General features: G+C 34.1%; 1 protein-coding gene across 6 annotated transcripts in view; it reads left to right on the top strand.

Moving 5' to 3' along the window:
- The window catches only part of LOC111143279 (bromodomain adjacent to zinc finger domain 2B), a 313,123-nt gene that overhangs the window by 151,078 nt on the left and 145,785 nt on the right, over positions 1 to 16,260 (top strand). The gene's annotated exons all lie outside the window — the stretch shown is intronic.

Genomic DNA, 16,260 nt, shown 5'->3' with positions numbered 1-16,260 from the left:
TGAGTATCTTTTCATGTACTCATTTGCCATCTGTATGTTTTCTTTGAGAATATGTGTGTTCAGATCTTCTGCCTTTTTAATTGGATTGTTTTGGGTTTTTTGTTTTGTTTTGTTTTGTTTTGCTATTGAGTCATGTGAATTTTTTATATATTTTGGATATTAGTCCTTTATCAGATATATGATTTGCAGATATTTTCTTCCATTCAATAGGTTGCCTTTTTATTTTATTGATGGTTTCCTTTGCTGTTTGGAAGTTTTTTAGTTTGATGTGGTCCCACTTGTTTATTTTTGTTTTTGTTGCTTTTACTTTTGATGTCAGGTTCAAAAAATCATTGCCAAGACCTATGTCAAGGGGCTTATCTTTATTTTCTTCTAGGAGTTTTATGGATTCAGGTCTTAAGTTCAAGTTTTTAATCCATTATGAGTAAATTTTTTGTATGTAATTTTATGTATGGTAAGATAGTGGTCCAGTTTCACTCTTTTGCATGTGGCTCTTATTTTCCCAACACCATTTATTGAAGAGACTGCCCTTTCACCATTGTATATTCTTGCCTCCTTTATCATAAATTATTTAACCATGTCTGCATGGATTTGTTTCTGAGCTTTTTGTTCTGTTCTTCTGATCTGTATATCTGTTTTTATGCAAATACCTTACTGTTTTAAGTATTTTGGCTTTGTAATAGAGTTTGAAGTCAGAGAGCATGATTCCTCCAGCGTTGTTTTTCTTTTTCAAGGTTGCTTTGGCTATTCAGGGTCTATTGTGGTTCTATCTAAATTTTAGGACTGTTTGTTTTAAAAATGCCATTAGAATTTTGATAGGTATGGTATTGAACATGTTAACAGTATTAACTCTTCCAATCTGTAAGCACAGAATATTTTTCCATTTATTGTCTTCTTCAGTTTCTTTCATTAATGTCCTGTGGTTTTCAGTATACCAATTTTTCACCTTCTTGATTAAATTTATGCCTAGGTATTTTATTCTTTTTGATGTAGTTGTAAATGGGATTATTTTCTTAATTTCTCTTTCTAATAGTTCATTATTAGTATTACCAACACAACAGATTTTTATGTATTCATTTTTGTATCCTGCAAGTTTACATAATTTATTTATTAGTTCTAATGGTTTTTGATGAAGTCTTTAGAGTTTTCTATATATAAAACATGTCATATGCAAACAGATAGTTTTACTTTATCCTTTTCAAGTTGGAGGCCTTTTCTTTCTTTCTTTCTTTTTTTTTTTTTTTTCCCTAATTGACCTGGCTGGGACTTTGAATAGTCCGCTGAATAAAAGTGGGGAGAGTAGGCATCCTTGTCTTGTTCCTGATCCTAGAGGAAAAGCTTTTAGCTTTTTATCGTTGAGTATATTATAAGCTGTGGGCTTGTCATATATGACCTTTATTATGTTGAAGTACATTACCTCTATACTTTGTTAGTTTTTTTATTATAAATGGGTTTTGAATTTTGTCAGATGCTTTTCCACATCTGTTGAGATGATCATATGATTTGTATCCTTCGTTTTGTTAGTAGGTATATTGCATTTACTGATTTGTAGATGTTGAACCAGCCTTGCATCTCTGGAATAAAACACATTTGATCATGGTGTATCATCCTTTTAATGTATTGTTGTATTTGGTTTGCTAATATTTGGTTGAGGATTTTTGCATCTGTGCTCATCAGGGATATTGGCCAGTGGTTTTCTTTTCTTGTGGCATCTTTGTCTGGTTTTATATCAGGGTAATGCTGGCCTCCTAAAATGAGTTTGGAAGAGTTTCTTCCTATGTGTCTTTGTGGAAGACTTTGAGAAGGATTGGTATTAATTCTTCTTTGAATGTTTGATAAAATTCACCAGTGAAATTATCTGGTCTTGGACTGCTATGTTTTAAAAAGTTTTTGAATATGGATTCAATTTCCTTACTAGTAATTGATCTGTTTGTATTTTCTGTTTCATCATGATTCAGTGCATTTCTTCTAAATTGTCCAATTTGTTGGCATATAATTGTTCATAATAGTTTCTTATCCTTTGTGTTTCTGTGGTATAAATTGTAACAGCTGTTTCATTTCTGATTTTAGTTTTTTGGTATTTTCCCTTTTTTTCTTAGTGAGTCCATCTAAAAGTTTGTCAGTCTTGTTTATCTTTTCAAAGAACCAGCTCTTACTTTCATTGATCTTTTCTATTGTCTTCTTAGTCTCTATTTCTCCTTTAATTTTTATTACTTCCTTACTTCTACTTTGGGCTTTGTTTGTTCTTGTTTTTCTAGTTACTTCATATGCAAAGTTACATTGTTTATTTGAGACTTCCTATTTCTTGGGGTAGACATTTATCACTATGAAATTCCCTCTTAGAACTGCTTTTGCTGCATCCTGTAAATTTTGATATGTTTTCCATTTTCATTTGTTTTAGGGAATTTTTTTGTTTTGTTTTGGTTTCTCTTTTCACTTTTGAGCCATTGGTTGTCAGAAGCATGTTGTTTAATCTCCATATATTTGTGAATTTTCTAGTTTTCTTCATATAATTGATATGTAGTTTTATATCATTGTAGTTAGGAAAGATGCTTGGTATGATTTTAGTCCTCTTAATTTTTTTAAGCCTTGTTTGTGCCCTAGTGTATGAATTCTGGAGAATGTTCTGTGTGCACTTGAGAAGAATGTATATTCTATTGGTTTTGGTAGGAATGTTTTGTATAAATATGTTAAGTCTGTCTGATTCAGCTTGTTGTTTAAGGTTGATGTTTCCTTATTGATTTTCTGTCCAGATGTTTTATCTTTTGATATAAGTGGGATATTAAAGTCCTAACAATTATTGTATTGCTCTCTATTTACTCTTTAGGTTTGTTAATATTTGCTTATATATTTAGGCCCTTCTGTGTTGGATGCACAATGTAAGAGTTATATCCTATTGTAGATTGACCTTTTTTTTTTTTTTTAAGATTTTGTTTATTTATTTGAGAGAGAGAGAGAGAGAGCATAAAAGGGGAGAAAGTCAGAGGGAGAAGCAGACTCCCAATGGAGCTGGGAGCCCGATGTGGAACTCGATTCTGAGACTCCTGGATCGTGACCTGAGCTGAAGACAATCACTTAACAAACTGAGCCACCCAGGCACCCTGTGGATTGTCCTCTTTATCATATGTAATGCCCTTCTTCGTCTCTTATTACAGTCCTTGCTTTAAAGTCAGTTTTGACTGATACAAACATAGTTACCTCAGCTTTCTTTTGGTTTCCATTTGTGTGGAATATCTTTTTCCATCCCCTTACTTTCAGTTCATGTTTCCTCACATCTAAAGTGAGTCTCTAATAGGCAGCATACAAATTAGGTCCTGTTTTATTTACCTACTTAGCCACATAATGAAATACAATTATTTTTAATGAATTATTTTCTTTGAATTGTAGAATCTATTTTTCTTTTGGGGTAACATTGTGATAAGATAGAATTAATACTATTTAGCTGGATTATCTTCACCCTCTAAACAAGTTACTCTTAAGTTAATAAAGAAATATATTTTTACAAATATGAATGACCTTTTTGTTTATAATATTAAGAATATTGAGATATTTTAGTACCATTTAAACTCATGTCTTCCCCAGTGTTTCCAGGAGTACCTATGATTTCTATGCTTGAGTTTTAAAAGATTGTTTTTAATATCCCCTGTGATCATTTTGAAACAAATTTGATAGAATACTGACTCTAATATGGGGTTTTTATAATTTAGTGGTTATAGCATTGGTATTTTTCTTGCCATATCTTTGTATTTCTTTTGAATGTGACCCACTAATTTAAGACACATAAATAATGAATACACATTTTCCTTTATTCAACAAATATTTAATAAGCAAATGTTTGGGGCAAGGTACCCTACTAAGACTCTATGGGAACTGTAAGATATTGTAAACCTGATTTCTGCTCCCATAAACTTACAGATTGCAAGTTCGTAATTATAATACAGGATAAAATATGATAAGCACAATAAAATAGGCTGTGATAAAATGCTTTTTAAGGATTATGAATTTCAGAGCGTTGACTTCTCAAAATTGTCAATAGTTACAGTACTAAGGATTTGGGATGATTGGCTTCCAGCTTGGGTAATTAGGTAAACCTCCATGGAGTGTCATTTTCACCTGGGACTTGAAGAACAGGAAGAATTTGATATGTGGGTATTGAGCAAGCGGTGAAAAATACTGTAGAGAGGAGAACAAAACTTGAACTAAGATAAGGATTTGGGAAAGTGTGGTGGAAGAATCAGGTGATAATAACATCTGGGTTTGATTGGGTACTATTAGGAGGGAAATTTTGAAAGTGAAAAAGTTTAGAAGGTATGTCTAAGTAGTTTGGGTTCAGTTTTTTTGTTGTTGTTGTTAGTATAGGAAAAGGGTGGACGGTGGGTATGTCATGTGCTGTGCCATCACAATGCTTTTTTTTCTTTTTCTTTTTTTTTTTTTTTTTACGAGACCAGTGCTCTAACCCCTGAGCTACGGAGCCCCGCTTTTTTTTTTTTTTTTTTAATCAGAAGATTGTTTTGTAGGGAGAGAAGAGTGAGCCACTTAGATAACAGTTCAGGTAAGAGGAAAAATGATGAAAAGAATTAGGATAGTGATAGTAGTTACCTCTAGCATCAGATGGCTATAATATTAGATAATAGAGATTTTTAAATTCTATTATGATGTGTGAGAAGTCTTACAGTAATATGGTAACTGGAAATTTAAATATAATTTCAGTGGGGCACCCGGTAGCTCAGTCAGTTAAGCATTCAGCTCTTGATATCAGCTCAGATCTTAATTTCAGGGTTGTGAGATTGAGCCCCACATTGGGCTTCATGCTGGGTGTAGAGCCTACTTTTAAAAAAGTGATAATAAATTTAAAAATAGTAATAAATATAATTTCAGGTCTCTAAAATGCTTTAAACTTTAACAGAATATATTCAGAGTCACCAACTATAGAGTTAATTTTCTCCCAACCACTAGTATACAGGTGATCCTTGAACAACACAGGTTGAAACTGCATAGTTCCATTTATTTGCAGATTTTTTTTTTCCAGTTAATATATTGGGAAAATTTTTTGAGATTTACAACAATTTGAAGAATTCACAGATGAACTGCATAGCTTAGAAATATCAAAAAAATTTAAGAAAAAGATTATGTCAGGGGTGCCTGGCTGGCTCAATCGTTAAGCATCTGCCTTTGTCTCAGGTCATGATTCCAGGGTCCTGGGATCAAGCTCTGCATTGGGCTCCCTGCTCTGTGGGAAGCCTGCTTCTCCCTCTCCCACTTCTCCTGCTTGTGCTCCCTCTCTCTCTGTCTCTCTGTCAAATAAAGGAATAAAATCTTTATTTAAAAAAAAAAGGAAAAAAAAGAACTTGTAGAGGGGCAAGTTCTGGTTTAAGAAAAAAAAGAAAAAATATGTCATGAATGCATAAAATGTAAGTAGATACTAGTCTATTTCATCACTTACTAGCACAAAATACACACAAATCTGCTATAAAAAGTTAAAGTTCTGTCAAAAAAAAAGTTAAAGTTTATCATAACTTACACACAGACTATTCGTGGCACCATTCACTGCTAAGAGAAATGTAAATAAACATAAAGATATAGTATTAAATTATAACTGTAAAATTAACTATGGTACATATTGTACTACTGTAATGATTTTATACACACCTCCTACTGCTATCACAGTGAGCTCAAATTTTGCAAGTATCTGCTTAAAATGCTGAGTGATGCTAATCATCTCTGCATGAGCAGTTCATCTCTCTAGTAAATTGCATATTGCTATAAAAAAGTGATCTCTCCTGGTTCTTGTATACTTTTCATATTGTTTAATGCAATACCATAAATCATAAATAACACCTTGGGACCCATACAAAGTGCCCCTATTGGGTGGTGGAAGTGCTTCCAAGAAGCAGAGAAAGAAAAGTCCTATTACAAGAAAAAATTGAACTGCTTGATATGTACTGTAGGTTGAGGTCTGCAGCAATAGTTGACCGCAATTTCAAGATAAATGAATCTAATGTAAGGACCATTGTAAAAAAAAGAAAAAGAAATTCATGAAGTAAGTGGTCACTGCAGCTACACCTGCAGGCATGAAAACCTTGTGCTTTTTGTCAAATATCTTTTTATCTTGTACTGAAAATACAGCTTTTATGTGCATGCAGAATTGCTATAAGAAAGGCATCAGGCATACCTACATATCTAGGGACTCCAATAGGATTTGAAAAAAAGCAAAATCATTAGATAATCTGGCATTAGTGTTCTAATTACTTAAGACTGCTTTTTACTTCTTTTATAATATAGACCCTTCTATGATATGGGCACTGAAACTAAAGCAAATAGTGGAAGGATTGATACTGTACAGAAATGTTTCTAGAGAAATTAAAAACAAAAAAGTCAGAAATTTTGTACAGTACAAAATGTACAGTATTTCTATAAAGTTACAAAATGTACGGTATTTTTATAAATTTACACCAGTTTGCCTACCTTTCGTGCCTCCCTTTCCACCTTCTCTGTTTCTTCCACCTTTGCCACCCAAGAGATAGCAAGACCAAGCCCTCCCCCTTCCTCCTTCTCAGCCTACAATGTGAAGACAAGGATGGAGAACTTTATGGTGATCCACTTTCACTTAATGAATAGTAAATAATCATCATGCTTACATTTAATAAACTTATCTGTTGTGGGTGTCATGTGAAAATCTAATTAACTGTACAGCAAGAACTGAATAAGATGTTTTTGTGTCAATACCATCATCACCCCCTAAGTTTTCATCCTGTAGAACAGAGTACATAAGACTTGTGTGGAAGTGGATAGCGTATATGTAACATAGGCATAAGGTGAATGATATTTAATATAAATTAAATATTTAAAAAAACCTCAGTGTATGAGTTTTCTTACTGTTTCATAACTTTGCTTTTGAAGAATTATATTACCATACAGTATGCCTCTCATAATTGGAGAAACTATGTATCAGCCTATAACAATTTATTCATTAGTGTATAGGCTTGGTTACTGTGAAGCAATTGCAACCATTATACGAGGCTATCATAAAGCAATTATATTGTTTCATTTTCATTATCAATGCATGAATACCTGTAAGTAAACATGAATTTCTTTTTTTACGTTACCTTTACACTTTTGATGTCCAGTATTTGTTAACAATACATATAACATCTATACTTTTTTTTTATCATAAATGATTTTTATAACATTTTCTTTTCTTTTCTTTTATTAATTAAGTTATTAATTGATTAATTAAAAATCATAAATGATTTTTATAACATTTTCTTTTCTTTTATTAATTAAGTTAATATTGACAAACCTTGTCACAGAGGCTATAAGAGATAAATGAAGCAATTCACATTTATCACACTAAACAGAACTTTGGCTACCCATTGTTAACCTCTAGAGCTCTGGTATGCATCCCTGATGAGATTCCACTTTCTCAGAGGTTTATTATAAATGAAGGTATGATCAGGAAAAAAAATGTACCTATGCTTTCTGAAATTATTGCCCTTCCTCAGAATGCATGAAAAGTTTTCAAAAAATAGCTTTTCCATGACTTGTTATAAAGATCTATTAAAAAGCCACAAGTTTGCGGGAATCTATTTATGGCTACTATTAAGTTTATACAACTTATGGCTGTGTAACATGTCTCAGGGTCATATTAACCCTAAAAATAATTTTAAAAACAAGCTCACAAAAATATAGCCTAGTCCTACCAACACTCACTAATACTATGTCTTCCTCTTTTTTAGTTGGGTATGGTCTTAATAACTAGGCTTAAAATATATAAATCTAGACATTATGCTTACAAAACCTATTTATAGACAGGTTTAAAAGGTGATTTCAAAAATCCCAAATGTAAACAAACAAATGAATCCCAAATGTAAGCAATCATGTGTATTTTGATGTTTAATGCTTTCTAAAACTTGAACATGTCCCTATCTTCTAGAAAGCAAGTATGTAAGTAAGGTTGACCCTTGAACAATGCAGTGTTTGGAGCACTAACCTCCTCCAACCTAGTGCAGTCAAAAAACCTGCTTCAGTTTTGACTTCTGAAAAACTTAACTACTAAAACCCAACTGTTAACTGAAAGCCTTTGATAACATACAGTTAACACCCATCTTGTATATGTATTATATACTGTATTCTGATAATCAAGTATGCTAGAGAAAAGAAAATGTTATAAAAATCATTTATGATAAAAAAAAGTATAGATGTTATATGTATTGTTAACAAATACTGGACATCAAAAGTGTAAAGATAACGTAAAAAAAGAAATTCATGTTTACTTACAGGTATTCATGCATTGATAATGAAAATGAAACAATATAATTGCTTTATGATAGCCTCGTATAATGGTTGCAATTGCTTCACAGTAACCAAGCCTATACACTAATGAATAAATTGTTATAGGTATAACAATATATTGTTATACCTTCCTAAAAGTATATTTCTGACCTTACCAGTCTTACAGGAATTAACCTGAAATAAGACTGTAATACTAAGATTTGGTTTAGGTTAGATGGGTCACGCCCATCCTGGTAAATTCCTAGGATGTTGGGCAGGTTCGTTTGCTATTTTAGATTTGTGTAGTATAAAACTTTATGTAAAATAAATGGACATTCTCTAAGTCTTGGATTGAAAAGTATAACAAGGGGAGATCTGATTAACTGACATGCTTCATGTATGCATGTTTGATCCAGATTTTTCAATTAAAGATTCTTAATTATAAGTAAAATCAGTGTTCACACAAGAAATCAAAGCATGCATTTTGCTATGTTCTATTGGACCCTAGCATTAATAAAATTTTGTCATAAACTTGGAAAAAAAATTAACAATATAATAAAATATGGTCAGAAGTAAGATATATCTTTCCAAGAACTAAAAGCTTTTGACATAGACCAAAAAGAGTGACAAGGAAAAAATATATATATAGTATAATTACAAATTTCAACTTTCTTTGTGTTGTTTTCCCAATAGGGAATTCTTAAAACTTGAATTTATTTGGTAAAAGCAGTATGCTTAGTTGAAATATTGTCCATTTTTATCTAGATCTTAATTTCTCTTTCAGTTTATCCAAGTTGGAGTTTGCTCAGTTTCTTGAATCTAATGAGTTATGTCTTTCATCAAAAATGGGAAGTTTTCAGGGTACCTGAGTGGCTCAGTCAGTTAAGTGTCTGTCTTTGGCTCAGGTCATGATCTCAGGGTCCTGGGATCAAGCTCTATGTCAGGCTCCCTGCTCAGTGGGGAGTCTGCTTTTCCCTCTCCCTTTCACTGCCCCCCCAACTCATGTGCACACGGTCTCTCTCTCTCTCATATTAACAGATAAATCTTTTTAAAAAGGGGGGGATAATTGGGGGAACATAGGGGGAAGACGAAGCATGAGAGACTGTGGACTCTGAGAAACAGACTGAGGGTTTTGGAAGGGAGGGGGTGGGGGGATGGGTAAGCTTGGTGGTGGGTATTAAGGAGGACACATATTCCGTGGAGCACTGGGTGTGGTGCATAAACAATGAATCTTGGAACACTGAAAAAATAAAATTAAATTTAAAAAATTTAAAAAGGGGGCTAAGTTTTCAGATATTATTACTTCTTCCAAGTAATTTTTCAGCACCACATCTTCTGTCTCCTTCCATGGCTCCAGTGACACAACAATTAGACCTTTTGTTGCTGTCCCACATGTCCCTGAGGTATCATTACTTGTTTTTAATGGTTATTCTCTATGTTGTTCAGATTGGATAATTTCTGTTGATCTATCTTGAAGTTCATTAATTCTTTTCTATATCATCTGCATTCTACTGTGTCCATCTGGTGAGTTTTTAACTTTTGTTATTGCATTTTTTTTTTCATTTTAAAATTTCCATTGGTTCTTTGTATCTTCTCTTTCAGTGTTGAGTCTGTTTTTCCACTTGTTTCAGGCATGTTCATTATAACTTGTCCAATAATCAACAACTCATTTACACTATATAACAGGCATCCAGAAATAAGAATTTGTCTATGGTTAAGTAAAGTATTATTATTAATGAATAATATAGCTGAGAGGATGGGGGTTTTTTTTGTTTTTTTTTTTTTAATTTAAATTTTATTTTTTATAAACATATATTTTTATCCCCAGGGGTACAGGTCTGTGAATCGCCAGGTTTACACACTTCACAGCACTCACCATAGCACATACCCTCCCCAATGTCCATAACCCCACCCCCCCTCTCCCAATCCCCCTCCCCCCATCAACCCTCAGTTTGTTTTGTGAGATTGAGAGTCACTTATGGTTTGTCTCCCTCCCAATCCCATCTTGTTTCATTTACTCTTCTCCTACCCCCTTAACCCCCCATGAGAGGATGGTTTTATGACTTGATCTTGAATCTTGCATTTGGGTTAGTGAACAATTAGTTGGTCTAAGCCAATGACATTAATACAGCAGTTTTCAAAATACATGTGGTTCTTTATGGAATAATTTTTTTTTAGCATACTTTGTAATTTTGGGTTCTTGGTTAATGGTAACTGAACTGTTGAGTTTGTGACTAATTCATCTCTTTTGAATCATCCAGGATGAATGACTGTAAGTCCTCTTCTTAAAGTACCCTGAACGACAAATTTTGCATCTGTAAAATCGCTTAATATGTTCTTGATCAAGAATTTTTTCTACACTGGAAATAAAATTTAAGATTATACTTGACACTTAAAATATGTGAGGGGGCCAACCTCCTATACAGTTGAAAATCTGTGTATGAGTTTTGATTCCCTAGAAACTTAATAGCCTACCATTGACTAGAAGACTTACTAAGAACATAAATAGTTGATTAACACATATCTTTTGTTTGTATAATGTACTGTATTTTTACAGTAAGAAAAGAAAATATTATCAAGAAAATCATAAGGAAGAGAAAATACATTTAAAGTAATGTACTATATCCAAGGGTGCTTGAGTGGCTCAGTTAAGGGTATTACTCTTGGTTTCAGCTGAGGGCATGGTCTCGAGGTCATGGGATCACACCCTGCATCCGGTTCCATGCTCAGTGCCTCGTCTGTATCAGATTCTTTCTCCCTCCCCTGTGCTCCTTAATGCGGGGCTCGGTATCACCCTGAGATCGTGACCTGAGCTAAAATCAAGAGTCAGAGACCCTTAACTGACTGAGCCACCCAGGCACGCCTGTACTTTTTAAAAACAAAATTAGATCATACTTTATGTTATATATGTTGCCTTTTTCATTTAACATTATACCATGAATGTTTTCTTGTGTTAAATAGTATTAAAAAATGAAATTTTTAATGGTTATATGTTATCCACTTTAATAAATGTTTCAGTTTGTTTTGCTGGGAGTAGAGAAGTTCTTCCCAGATTTTGATGGTTTGTCAGCCCTCTTAATTTTTTATGTTATTACATTTTCTTTTCCTGGGTTTTTGTAGGTATTTTAGAGGGAAAAGAAAAAGAAAAAGGCTGAATAAGAGACTATTTGTTAGTATATGTGCTGCCAAAGTGAGCAGAGACCATTTTTTAGATGCCTTTTAAAGTTTTTATTTCTTTATTTTTAAGGTTTTTGTTTTTTTTTTTTTAAGTTTATTTTCCTTAGTAATCTCTACACCCAACATGAGGCTCCAACTCCTGACCTTGAGATCACAAGTCACAGGCTTTTCTGATTGAGCCAGCCAAGTGGCCCTTACAAGTTCTTTTTTTTAAACCAGGAGGTCTTTTTTTTTTTTTTTAAAGGTTTTATTTATTTATTTGACAGAGAGAGAGAAATCACAAGTAGGCAGAGAGGCAGGCAGAGAGAGAGGGGAAGCAGGCTCCCCGCCAAGCAGAGAGCCCCACGTGGGGCCCAATCACAGGACCCTGAGATTACGACCCGAGCCGAAGGCAGAGGCCCAACCCACTGAGCCACCCAGGCGCCCCTAAAACCAGGAGTTTTTAAGACCACAATTATCATTGATTGGTCTTCTTATTTTTTACCTAAAATTTTCTGTTGGTTTTTTTTTTTTTTCCATTTTTAAATATAACTTTTTTTTTAAGATTTTTATTGAGTTGACCAGGGGAGACACAGTGAGAGAGGGAACACAAGCAAGGGGAGTGGGAGAGGAAGGAGCAGGCTTCCCAGTTAGCTGGGAGCCTGATGCAGGACTTGATCCCAGGACCCAGGGGCTCATGACTGAGCTGAAGGCAGACGCTTAACGACTGAGCCACCCAGGTGCCCCAATATGACTTATTTTTTGTTACATTTTAATTGTTCACAGTGCCTTATCTGTTTCTTCCCTTATTTCTTAAAGTATTAGGGGTGCCTGGGTGACTCAGTTGTTAAGCATCTGCCTTCGACTCAGGTCATGATACCAGGGTCCTGGGATCAAGTCTGCATTGGGCTCCCAGCTTGACTGGAAACCTGCTTCTCCCTCTCCCACTCTCCCTGCTTGCATTCCCTCTCTCACTGTGTCTCTCTCAGTCAAGTAAATAAAAATCTTAAAAAATAAAATAAAATAATAGTTTCCATACTTAACATGTTCCTTAGTAATTGAGACTATAATAAAATTTCTTAAATATAATAAAAATTTCTTAAAGTGTGAGGTCAGACTTTTGTTTCTAACACTTATACCTTTGTTTATGGCAAGTTACTTAATTTTTCTATGTGTTTCCTTATCTGAAAATTACTATTATTAATGATAACAATAATACATTTGGAGTTTACTTGGCATAATTAAAATAATGAAGAGAAAATACTTAACATAGTACCTGAAATAAATATTAGGCTCTCAATAAGTAGTATGGTGGATGGAGTTTTAAATAGGGATATAAATGGTGATGATAATGTCAGTAGTAGTAGAAATGTATTTGATACATGTCTCAGTTTTTCCACATTGATATTCTGTTTTAAGTTAATTTACTTGTTATGTAATCTGACCCACTAATTTTTTTAAACTCTATTTCTTTTTACTAGTTTTTCTAATCTTGTTTTCATGGTGCTTTTGGTCTTTTATACAACTTTGAACCTATTCTGTTTGAACTGTGTGATTTCCAATATATCTATTATCAATTTTATTTTGCCTACCATAGAATTAAACAATTTCACTAAAATTGTTTCACTGAAAATTTGGTGAATGTGTTTTTAAGTATTTCAGATTATTAAATATATAAACAAAATTTCAAAATGGTAAATAACAGGATCAGCATTTAAATATCTCCCTCATCCTATTTTTCACTTCAAGGAGAGAAGGTTAGCACTCCCCTTGACAAGGATGGAAGAGGCCCTCGGGCCTGACAACATGCATATGGTTAAGCCATTGCCACCTACTTCACTTCAAATTAGTTTTTCACTTAACTAATTCTTTCTAGAGTTTAATGATAAGAACGTCAAGGAAAACAATCATGACAATGAAAAATGTCTCTATAATTTCCCCTTATGTTTCATATTTAGCTCATTCAGCCAAAAAATATTGAGCACATATTATGTATGAGGCTTAGGAATATAGGAGGAGGAACTTTGTGGAGCCTTTCAGAGATGTAATAGTTTATCTTAAATATAATTGCAATGTTTATTGATAAATTTAAGCAAGGAAGTGCCATTATCTAATTTATATTTTTAACAAAGTTTACTCTGTGAAAAAATGGATTTTAGCAGCAAGGATTGGGGTACTGTGACAAGTTTGTTTCTATAGGAAAACTGTTAGTGTCATGGATCAGGGTTGTAGTATGGAAATGGAAAAATGTAGATCAATTTAAAATTATGGTTAAAGTAGAGAAGACTTGGCAATGGACTGGATTAGGGGGGTTGGAGGATAAACATGTACATGCTCATCCCCCTATATGGGATGTGAATTCCATACTTTGCATACAGGTTTTGTATCATGACTTGCCTCATGCATTAAAGATACCATTGTCTAAATTTTTCCATCTAATTTCTTTGCATTCCACCAGTCAGACCTACCAACTTTTATTCTAAAATTCCCTTTACCTCCTGGTTGATTTCTATATTCTTTTTATAGTCTGTCTTTCTGCTCACCTGGTTAGATTTTGCTTAACTTTCATGCATTGTTTTGGTAGTGGGATCCCAGCACTAAAAGTCATACTAATGATGGGCCAGAATGGACTGAGTGATGTTCTGAAGGACAGGCTAAAAAAATAGAAACCATAAAAGTAGACAATTTTATTTTAATAATCTTAGTTGAAAATGAGAGTAGAAAATATGATGTGGCAAAATAGGGATGAGTGGTCAAAGGAGAGTTTTTCTTGTTTTTAAAGATGGAAGATAACTGGGAACAATCCAGTAGAGTATATATGGACAAGAGAGAGAATGATCAGTGGGGTAAAGTTCCTGACAAGCTGCAAAAAGGTGATAATTAGTTTAAGAGAATGGAGGAAGTCCACCTCCCCCATTTTAACAGATGGGAAAGAAAGGATGAATCATTAGGTTTTAAATTTTCTAAGAGGAAGAAGTTGTTTTACTATAATATTGTAAATCCATCACTTAGTTCTCCCCAACCTCCAACTGATGGGTTACTAATTAATGTCAATAGAGCTGAACATTCTATTCAACAGGTATCTTGTTTTGTTCTTATTCTTTTTGCTTTTCTTTTTAAAACAAAGGTAGTAAAGAGAGGAGAGGGAACTGAGTATCCAGGGGGATATTGAAACAGATAGTAGATAATGAGATGTGTCACTTACAACTTCCCCAAGTAGGTGATTGACTCAGACCAGCAGGGTCAGGGCATTTGGGGTGCAGAATTAGAAGGATGTTCTTCATAGGGGAGTAAGACCTAATTTGAAGACACATTTTGCAATGACTTGAAATTAGGTTTTAAAGACCAATCAAAAGTAAAAACGCCTCCAACTTCCAGTTGGGAACTTAGATTTTGAAGTCACAACAAATAGGATTGGACAAATGGTCATGTTATTAAGAAGTGATATGAGACAGAGATCCATTAGATCAGTGGTTTGAAAACTTTTTTTAAGGCAATAAGACCCTTTTTTCAAACAAAATCTCATATGGACTCTCAATATACAAAACAGATAAAAGAGGACCTTTGATGGAAGCTAGTAGCATATGGGCTAGAGCCATACCCTCTACTTCTTCCTCTCCTTACCTTCCTTCTTCCAAGGTACTTAAAAATAACTGAGACTCTGCAGAACATTTTTTAAAATTTAATTTTATTTTTTCAGTGTTCTAAGATTCATTGTTTATGCACCACACTCAAAAGAAGACAAAAACAGTTCACCCTTTTCTTTCAGCCCTCCACACCCCAATCTCCGGCAACCACCAGTCTGTTCTCGGTATCTATGTACTTGCTTTTTTCTTATTTTTATTTCTAAATTTTTTTTTTATATACACACAGAGATCATATGGTGTTTATTTTTCTCTGACTTACTTCACTTCGCTTAATGCCCTCAAGGTCCATTCACAAAGAGCGAGATTTCATTCTTTTTTTTTATGGCTGAGGAATATTCCATTATATGTATATGCCACAATTTCTTTATCCATTCATCCATTGAGGGATACTGAAGTTGTTTCCATACCTTGGCTATTGTAAATAACATTGTTGTGAACATGGGGCTGCCTATTATCTTTTTGAGTTAGTGTTTTCATTTTGATAAATACCCAGAAATGGAATTACTAGTTCATTGTATTTTTAATTTTTTGAGGAATTTCTATACTGGAGCTGCATCAGTTTACATCCCCACCAACTGTGCACAACTGTTCCCTTTTCTCCATTCCCTTGCTAATACTTGTTAGTTCTTGTCTTTTGGATAATAGCCATTCTAACAGGTGTGAGTTGTGGTTAATTTGCATCACCCTGATGATTAATGATATTGGACATCTTTTCATGTACCACCAGAGCCAGGTGATGAAGGGATGTTCCCTGAATGACAGCTACAAAAACCAGGCTACCAGACATAAAAACTAGGAAAACAGATTTTTATAAAACTCTCTAGGAGACACTAGGACTCTGGAATGTGACAAATAGTGAGCTCTAAGACAGTACCCAGCCTCCAAGTTCTCTGGAAAAGATTACATTACAGTCAGCCCTTCAATGTAAGTTTAATTAGAAGCTGACCCCTCAGGTTGAATTCATGATGATTAGCTAATAAACCTCCCTCACAAAAAGATCAAGCTGTGCATCTGTTGCCTCTTCCTCTTGCTGGAGATGGTAGCTACTTAAGAACCCTTTCTCTGGGGACGCCTGGGTGGCTCAGTTGGTTAAGCAGCTGCCTTCGGCTCAAGTCATGATCCCAGCGTCCTGGGATCGAGTCCCACATCGGGCTCCTTGCTCGTCAGGGAACCTGCTTCTCCCTCT

The sequence above is a fragment of the Enhydra lutris genome, unplaced genomic scaffold, assembly GCF_002288905.1.
Source record: "Enhydra lutris kenyoni isolate GAN:26980312 unplaced genomic scaffold, ASM228890v2 scaffoldscaffold1, whole genome shotgun sequence".
In the NCBI taxonomy this organism is placed as follows: Eukaryota; Metazoa; Chordata; class Mammalia; order Carnivora; family Mustelidae; genus Enhydra; species Enhydra lutris.
This window is presented reverse-complemented; position numbering and strand designations above follow the sequence as displayed.